Here is a 7,810-nt window from a genome sequence, read left to right on the forward strand (position 1 = left end):
GGCTGTATGTATTGCTTGCCTACTGACCTACATCTCTTAGACATCTCAACACCAGCATTGAAGGAAGCAGGAACAAGAGAGAAAAAAACCAAAACTAACAGCATTGGGTATTCCCAGGTGGTCTCCCTTCCAAGTACTAACCAGGCCCGGCACTGCTTAGCTTCCAAGATCAGACAAGATTGTGCTTGTTCAGGGTGGTGTGGCTGAAGGGTATTGCTTGCCTACTGACCTACATCTCTTATACATCTCAACACCAGCATTGAAGGAAGCAGAAACAAGAGAGAAAAAAAACCTACAGCACCTGGTTTTCCCAGGTGGTCTCCCATGCAAAGTACTAACCAGGCTCAACCCTGCTTAGCATCCAAGACCAGATGAGATTGGGCTTGTTCAGTGTGGTGTTGCTTGCCTACTGACCTACATCTCTTATACATCTCAACACCAGATTAGAAGGAAGCAGAAACAAGAGAGAAAAAAAACGGGAAAAAAAAAAACCTACAGCACCTTGTATTCCCAGGGGGACTCCCATCCAAGTACTAACCAGGCCCGGCCCTGCTTAGCTTCCAAGATCAGACAAGTTTGGGCTTGTTTAGGGTAGTGTGGCTGAAGGTATTGCTTGCTTACTGACCTACATCTCAACACCAGCATTGAAGGAAGCAGGAACAAGAGAGGAAAAAAAAAAAAAAAAAACCTACAGCACCTGGTGTTCCCAGGTGCTCTCCTATCCAAGTACTAACCAGGCCCATCCCTGCTTAGCTTCCAAGATCAGATGAGATTGGGCTTGTTCAGGGTGGTGTGGCTTTAGGCATTTCTTGTCTTCTGACCTACATCTCTTATACATCTCAACACCAGCATTGAAGGAAGCAGGAACAGGAGAGAAAAAAAAAAAACCTACAGCACCTGGTATTCCCAGGTGGTCTCCCATCCAAGCACTAACCAGGCCCAGCCCTGCTTAGCTTCCAAGATCAGACAAGATTGGGCTTGTTCAGTGTGGTGTTGCTGTATATGATGCTTGCATACTGACCTACATCTCTTATACATCTCAACACCAGCATTGAAGGAAGAAGAAACAAGAGAGAAAAAAACCGGAAAAAAAAAACCTACAGCACCTTGTATTCCCAGGAGGACTCCCATCCAAGTACTAACCAGGCCTGGCCCTGCTTAGCTTCCAAGATCAGACAAGTTTGGGCTTGTTTAGGGTAGTGTGGCTGTAGGTATTGCTTGTTTACTGACGTACATCTCAACACCAGCATTGAAGGAAGCAGGAACAAGAGAGGAAAAAAAAAAACCTACAGCACCTGGTGTTCCCAGGTTCTCTCCCATCCAAGTACTAACCAGTCCTGGCGCTGCTTAGCTTCCAAGATCAGACAAGTTTGGGCTTGTTTAGGGTAGTGTGGCTGTAGGTATTGCTTGTTTACTGACCTACATCTCAACACCAGCATTGAAGGAAGCAGGAACAAGAGAGGAAAAAAAACAAAAAAAAACCTACAGCACCTGGTGTTCCCAGGTGCTCTCCCATCCAAGTACTAACCAGGCCCAGCGCTGCCTAGCTTCCAAGATCAGACGAGATTGGGCTTGTTCAGGGTGGTGTGGCTTTAGGTATTGCTTGTCTTCTGACCTACATCTCTTATACATCTCAACACCAGCATAGAAGGAAGCAGGAACAAGAGAGAAAAAAAAACAAAAAAAAAAACAACCTACAGCACCTGGTATTCCCAGGTGGTCTCCCATCCAAGTATTAACCAGGCCCAAGCCTGCTTAGCATACAAGATCAGACGAGATTGGGCTTCATCAGGGTGGTGTGGCTGTATGTATTGCTTGCCTACTGACCTACATCTCTTATACATCTCAACACCAGCATTGAAGGAAGCAGGAACAAGAGACAAAAAACAAAAAAAACAAAAAACCTACAGCACCTTGTATTCCCAGGTGGTCTCCCATCCAAGTACTAACCAGGCCCGGCCCTGCTTAGCTTCCAAGATCAGACAAGATTGGGCTTGTTCAGTTTGGTGTTGCTGTATATGTTGCTTGCATACTGTCCTACATCTCTTATACATCTCAACACCAGCATTGAAGGAAGCAGGAACAAGAGAGAAAAAAAACCAAAAAAAAAACCTACAGCACCTGGTAAGCCCAGGTAGTCTCCCATCCAAGTACTAACCAGGCCCACCCCTGCTTAGCTTCCAAGATCAGACGAGATTGGGCTTGTTCAGGGTGGTGTGGCTGTTGGTATTGCTTGTCTTCTGGCCTACATCTCTTATACATCTCAACACCAGCATTGAAGGAAGCAGGAACAAGAGAGAAAAAAAACCTAAAAAAAAAAACCTACAGCACCTTGTATTCCCAGGTGGTCTCCCATCCAAGTACTAACCAGGCCCGGCACTGCTTAGCTTCCAAGATCAGACAAATTTGGGCTTGTTCAGGGTGGTGGGGCTGTAGGTATTGCTTTCCTACTGACCTACATCTCTTATACATCTCAACACCAGCATTGAAGGAAGCAGAAACAAGAGAGAAAAAAAACGGAAAAAAAAAAAACCTACAGCACCTGGTATTCCCAGGTGGTCTCCCATCCAATTACTAACCAGACCAAGTCTGCTTAACTTCCAAGATCAGACGAGATTGGGCTTGTTCAGGGTTATGTGGCTGTAGGTATTGCTTGCCTACTGACCTACATCTCTTAGACATCTCAACACCAGCATTGATGGATGTAGGAACAAGAGAGAAAAAACCCAAAACTAACAGCATTGGGTATTCACAGGTGGTCTCCCATCCAAGTACTAACCAGGCCCGGCCCTGCTTAGCTTCCAAGATCAGACAAGATTGTGCTTGTTCAGGGTGGTGTGGCTGAAAGGTATTGCTTGCCTACTGACCTACATCTCTTATACATCTCAACACCAGCATTGAAGGAAGCAGAAACAAGAGAGAAGAAAATCCTACAGCACCAGGTATTCCCAGGTGGTCTCCCATCCAAGTACTAACCAGGCCCAGTCTGCTTAGCTTCCAAGATCAGACAAGATTGGGCTTGTTCAGGGTGGTGTGGCTGTAGGTATTGCTTGCCTACTGACCTACATCTCTTATACATCTCAACACCAGCATTGAAGGAAGCAGGAACAAGAGAGAAAAAAAATAAATGGAAAAATAAAAACCTAAAGCACCTGGTATTCCCAGGTGGCCTCCCATCCAAGTACTAACCCGGCCCAGCACTGCTTAGCTTCCAAGATCAGACGAGATTGGGCTTGTTCAGTGTGGTATGGCTGTAGGTATTGCTTGTCTACTGACCTACATCTCTTATACATCTCAACACCAGCATTGAAGGAAGCAGGAACTAGAGAGAAAAAAAAAACCTACAGCACCTAGTATTCTTAGATTTATCTGCTCTCAGATGTGCCAATATTAGCCATATTGTGCTAATATATAACCAGTATATATAACCAGTATGCACAGTACCATACAAACAGGGGCAGGCTGGGCTGGGTGCCAGGGAGGCATCTGCCACCCGGGCCGGTCCCATAATGGGCTAGCTTGGGCTGGGTCACTGGGTCACCTGCATTTTATTCCTTTAAAATAGGCTACTGAGTCGAGTCTTGCCCCCCGGGCTGAAGTTTGCCAGCCCTCCTCTGCATACAAATCATATACTTCAGCTTTTATCATTGCATGATAAAAGTAGATCACCACATTGGACAGTGCTGAGAACAATGAGAACTAATCCAAAAAAAAAACTAAAAAATCTTGCAACTTAAACACAATAAAATATTGGGGTAATCTGCGCAATCTATCCAATTGCAGCACTTCAAATCACAGTGCACAATCCTCTCAACGTGCCTATAAAACATATAATCTAAACAGAATTGTGAACAGAAATGGCGCTATTGATAAACAATCCAGCTACTGGTATAAATGGAATTAAATGTCCATATATTCTCAGTCTTTGATAAATTTCATATCCTTGGTGTGTTCACTCCTCTCTATCCAGTGTGCTCCTCTGTATTCACTCATCAGATGAATATGTAAAAAAATATAAAACAAACATAGCAATTCGCCGCAGTGGCCTCCAGAGGGCGATAAAGATAGTTTCTGTACAGACCCATGGGTAATTGCAAAAGAAAAAGCGGAAATAAGGAGTACAACCTCAGATTTAGGAATCTGCTCATCATGCAGAAATAAATAATATACTATAATACCGGGTGTCTATCATTAAACACATAAGGACAGACTGAAGTGAATGTGTCAAGTCAGCCTCTTATAGAAAATTAAATCATGTGGTGCTGTGATGACAGAATGGTTAAGGTGTTGGACTTGAAATGTAATGGGGTCTCCCTGTGCAGGTTTGAACCCTACTTGTAGCATTTCATTTTTGGGGTTTTAATCTATAAATTTACTTCAATATTTGTTCTACCTATTTAATACTTGTGACTGCTACTAGTTATAGCTGGACTGAAATGTTTAACGGAAGGTCATGATTGAGTGTGACTTCAACAGTAGGTGCTTGGTGGCAATTTCAAATCTAATATATAAACAACTTCGATACTGAGTTAACTTTAAAGTACAGGAGCAGAATTGGGGCACATTAGGTGGGTTATATTTTTATGTGCAAATCCTTAATGGGTGACCCACTTTATCCTCAATGATGCTCTATGTGCCAATATTAGCCATATTGTGCTGCTGCTTTAGATATATAACCAGTATGCACAGTACCATACAAATCATATACTTCAGCTTTTATCATTGCAAGATGAAAGTAGATCACCACATTGGACAGTGCTGAGAACAATCAGAACTAATGCCAAAGAAATCCTAAAAAATCTTGCAACTTATTCAGGCTTTACTAAACCTGTAGCCCTGTAGTCCATATTGGTATGATGGGACTTGTAGTTCCCCATTGACTATATATCCATAGGTTGCCTACCTCTATACTAAAATGGCAAGTGTGCAGCTTTAGCAGGGCAATTGTGATGCAAGTAATGTGTCAACAATAGACATCTGTCTCAAAGGAATGAAAAAAGCATTTACACCACACTGAATAGTGAAATATGATTAAGGAGCATCGGTTATTTCGTCCAAGGCCAAATCTGTACCGTTCTCTGGGAAGTCATTGGTGAAATCCCCTGCCATACATCATCTATAGAAGCACTGAGCAATTTGCCACAGAGGCCACCGGAGGGCGATAAAGATAGTTTCTGTACAGACCCATGGGTACTTGCAAAAGAAAAAGCGGAAATAAGGAGTACAACCTCAGAATTAGGGAACTGCCCGTCATGCAGAAATAAATAACATACTATAATACCGGTGTGTCTATCATTAAACACATAAGGACGGACTGAAGTGAATGTGTCAGGTCAGCCTCTTATAGAAAATCTCAGCAGCTAAATTATGTGATGCTGTGATGGCAGAATGGTTAAGGTGTTGGACTTGAAATGCAATGGGGTCTCCCCGTGCAGATTTGAATCCTGCTTGTAACAAATCATTTTTGGTTTTTTAATATATTCATTTACTTCAATATTTGTTCTACCTATTTAATACGTGTGACTGTTACTAGTTATAGCTGGACTGAAATGTTTCACGGAAGGTCATGATTGAGTGTGACTTCAACAGTAGGTGCCTGGTGCCAATTTCAAATCTAATATATAAACAACTTCTATAATGAGTTAAGTTTAAAGAACAGGAGCAGAATTAGGGCACATTAGGTGGGTTATACTTTTATGTGCAAATCCTTAATGGGTGACCCACTTTATCCTCAATGATGCTCTATGTGTCAATATTAGCCATATTGTGCCACATTCACTTCATTCCATCCACATGTGTTTAATGATAGACACCCGGTATTATAGTATATTATTTATTTCTGCATGATGGGCAGATTCCTAAATCTGAGATTGTACTCCTCATTTCCGCTTTTTCTTTTGCAAGTACCCATGGGTCTGTACAGAAACTATCTTTATCGCCCTCCGGTGGCCACTGTGGCGATTTGCTCAGTGCTTCTATAGACGATGTAAGGCAGGGGATTTCACCGATGACTTCCCAGAGAACGGTACAGATTTGGCCTTGGTTGAAATAACCGATGCTCCTTAATCATATTTCACTATTCAGTGTGGTGTAAATGCTTTTTTCGTTCCTTTGAGACAGATGTCTATTTTTCACACATTACTTGCAGCACAATTGCCCTGCTAAAGCTGCACACTTGCCATTTTAGTATAGAGGTAGGCAACCTATGGATATCCAGTCAGTGGGGAACTACAAGTCCCATCATACCAATATGGACTACAGGGCTACAGGTTTAGTAAAGCCTGAATAAATTGCAAGATTTTTTAGTTTTTTTTTTGGATTAGTTCTGATTGTTCTCAGCACTGTCCAATGTGGTGATCTACTTTCATCATGCAATGATAAAAGCTGAAGTATATGATTTGTATGGTACTGTGCATACTGGTTATATATCTAACGCAGCAGCACAATATGGCTAATATTGGCACATAGAGCATCATTGAGGAGAAAGTGGGTCACCCATTAAGGATTTGCACATAAAAATATAACCCACCTAATGTGCCCCAATTCTGCTCCTGTTCTTTAAACTTAACTCAGTATAGAAGTTGTTTATATATTAGATTTGAAATTGCCACCAAGCACCTACTGTTGAAGTCACACTCAATCATGACCTTCCGTGAAACATTTCAGTCCAGCTATAACTAGTAACAGTCATAAGTATTAAATAGGTAGAACAAATATTGAAGTAAATTAATAGATTAAAAACCCAAAAATGAATCGCTACGAGCAGGGTTCAAACCTGCACGGGGAGACCCCATTGCATTTCAAGTCCAACACCTTAACCATTCTGCCATCACAGCACAAAAAGATTTCGCTGCTGAGATTTTCTATAAGAGGCAGACCTGACACATTCACTTCAGTCTGTCCTTATGTGTTTAATGATAGACACCTGGTATTATAGTATATTATTTATTTCTGCATGACGGGCAGATTCCTAAATTTGAGGTTGTACTCCTTATATCCGCTTTTTCTTTTGCAAGTACCCATGGGTCTGTACAGAAACTATCTTTATTGCCCTCCGGTGGCCACTGTGGCGAATTGCTCAGTGCTTCTATAGATGATGTATGGCAGGGGATTTCACCAATGACTTCCCAGACAACGGTACAGATTTGGCCTTGGACGAAATAACCGATGCTCCTTAATCATATTTCACTATTCAGTGTGGTGTAAATGCTTTTTTCGTTCATTTGAGACAGATGTCTATTGTTGATAGAAACACTTCAGGTATGCCCCAAATACTGCTTAAAACTCTTCCTAGGTTAGTAAAATGTCTCAAGGCGGTGAGAAAAGTTGCTTCTGGTGCTTGGTTTTGAAATCGGAATGAAAACGTATTTGCAGTATATGGAAATTTACATAAGCCTCAGACTCAATTTTGATTGAAAAAAAAACACTTCAAGTATGCCCCAAATACTGCTTAAAACTCTTCCTAGCTTAGTAAAATGTTTCACAGCAGTGAAAGAAGTTGCTTCTGGTGCCTGGTCTAAATGGGAAAGGAAAACTTTTGCAGTATATGGAAATGTACTTAGACCCCAGACTCTCAATTTTGGCTGAAAATTAAAAAATGTGAAGTATGCCCCAAATACTGCTTAAAACTCTTACTAGCTTAGTAAAATGTTTCACAGCAGTGAAACAAGTTGCTTCTGTTGCCTGGGTCTAAATTGGACAGGAAACATTTGTTGCAGTATAGAGAAGTACACTCAACTTGGATTGAAAAAGAAACACTTCAGGTATGCCCCAAAAACTGCTTAAAACTCTTACTAGCTTAGCAAAATGT

At 41.7% G+C, this 7,810-nt stretch overlaps 2 non-coding genes and 13 pseudogenes across 2 annotated transcripts; all 15 read right to left on the bottom strand.

The window, feature by feature from the left end:
- Positions 1-10, bottom strand: part of LOC142136570 (5S ribosomal RNA) — a 118-nt pseudogene extending 108 nt beyond the window's left edge.
- Positions 11-489: 479 nt separating this feature from the next.
- On the bottom strand, positions 490-608 carry LOC142136174 (5S ribosomal RNA; annotated as a pseudogene).
- A 77-nt stretch (positions 609-685) lies between these two features.
- LOC142124954 (5S ribosomal RNA) lies at positions 686-804 on the bottom strand (annotated as a pseudogene).
- Positions 805-885: 81 nt separating this feature from the next.
- Positions 886-1,004, bottom strand: LOC142129376 (5S ribosomal RNA; annotated as a pseudogene).
- Positions 1,005-1,094: 90 nt separating this feature from the next.
- LOC142131375 (5S ribosomal RNA) lies at positions 1,095-1,213 on the bottom strand (annotated as a pseudogene).
- A 266-nt stretch (positions 1,214-1,479) lies between these two features.
- On the bottom strand, positions 1,480-1,598 carry LOC142132347 (5S ribosomal RNA; annotated as a pseudogene).
- A 93-nt stretch (positions 1,599-1,691) lies between these two features.
- LOC142132205 (5S ribosomal RNA) lies at positions 1,692-1,810 on the bottom strand (annotated as a pseudogene).
- A 91-nt stretch (positions 1,811-1,901) lies between these two features.
- On the bottom strand, positions 1,902-2,020 carry LOC142136201 (5S ribosomal RNA; annotated as a pseudogene).
- An 89-nt stretch (positions 2,021-2,109) lies between these two features.
- LOC142125021 (5S ribosomal RNA) lies at positions 2,110-2,228 on the bottom strand (annotated as a pseudogene).
- A 91-nt stretch (positions 2,229-2,319) lies between these two features.
- On the bottom strand, positions 2,320-2,438 carry LOC142135532 (5S ribosomal RNA; annotated as a pseudogene).
- A 92-nt stretch (positions 2,439-2,530) lies between these two features.
- LOC142135581 (5S ribosomal RNA) lies at positions 2,531-2,648 on the bottom strand (annotated as a pseudogene).
- An 82-nt stretch (positions 2,649-2,730) lies between these two features.
- LOC142136709 (5S ribosomal RNA) lies at positions 2,731-2,849 on the bottom strand (annotated as a pseudogene).
- Positions 2,850-2,927: 78 nt separating this feature from the next.
- Positions 2,928-3,045, bottom strand: LOC142129409 (5S ribosomal RNA; annotated as a pseudogene).
- A 95-nt stretch (positions 3,046-3,140) lies between these two features.
- LOC142131582 (5S ribosomal RNA) lies at positions 3,141-3,259 on the bottom strand. Its single transcript, XR_012686434.1, has one exon. It is a non-coding gene; the product is annotated as a 5S ribosomal RNA (ribosomal RNA).
- A 3,495-nt stretch (positions 3,260-6,754) lies between these two features.
- Positions 6,755-6,836, bottom strand: TRNAS-UGA (transfer RNA serine (anticodon UGA)). The gene has a single exon. It is a non-coding gene; the product is annotated as a tRNA-Ser (tRNA).
- Between the last annotated feature and the right edge of the window lie 974 nt (positions 6,837-7,810).

Source organism: Mixophyes fleayi, chromosome 1, assembly GCF_038048845.1.
Source record: "Mixophyes fleayi isolate aMixFle1 chromosome 1, aMixFle1.hap1, whole genome shotgun sequence".
Lineage (NCBI taxonomy): Eukaryota > Metazoa > Chordata > Amphibia > Anura > Limnodynastidae > Mixophyes > Mixophyes fleayi.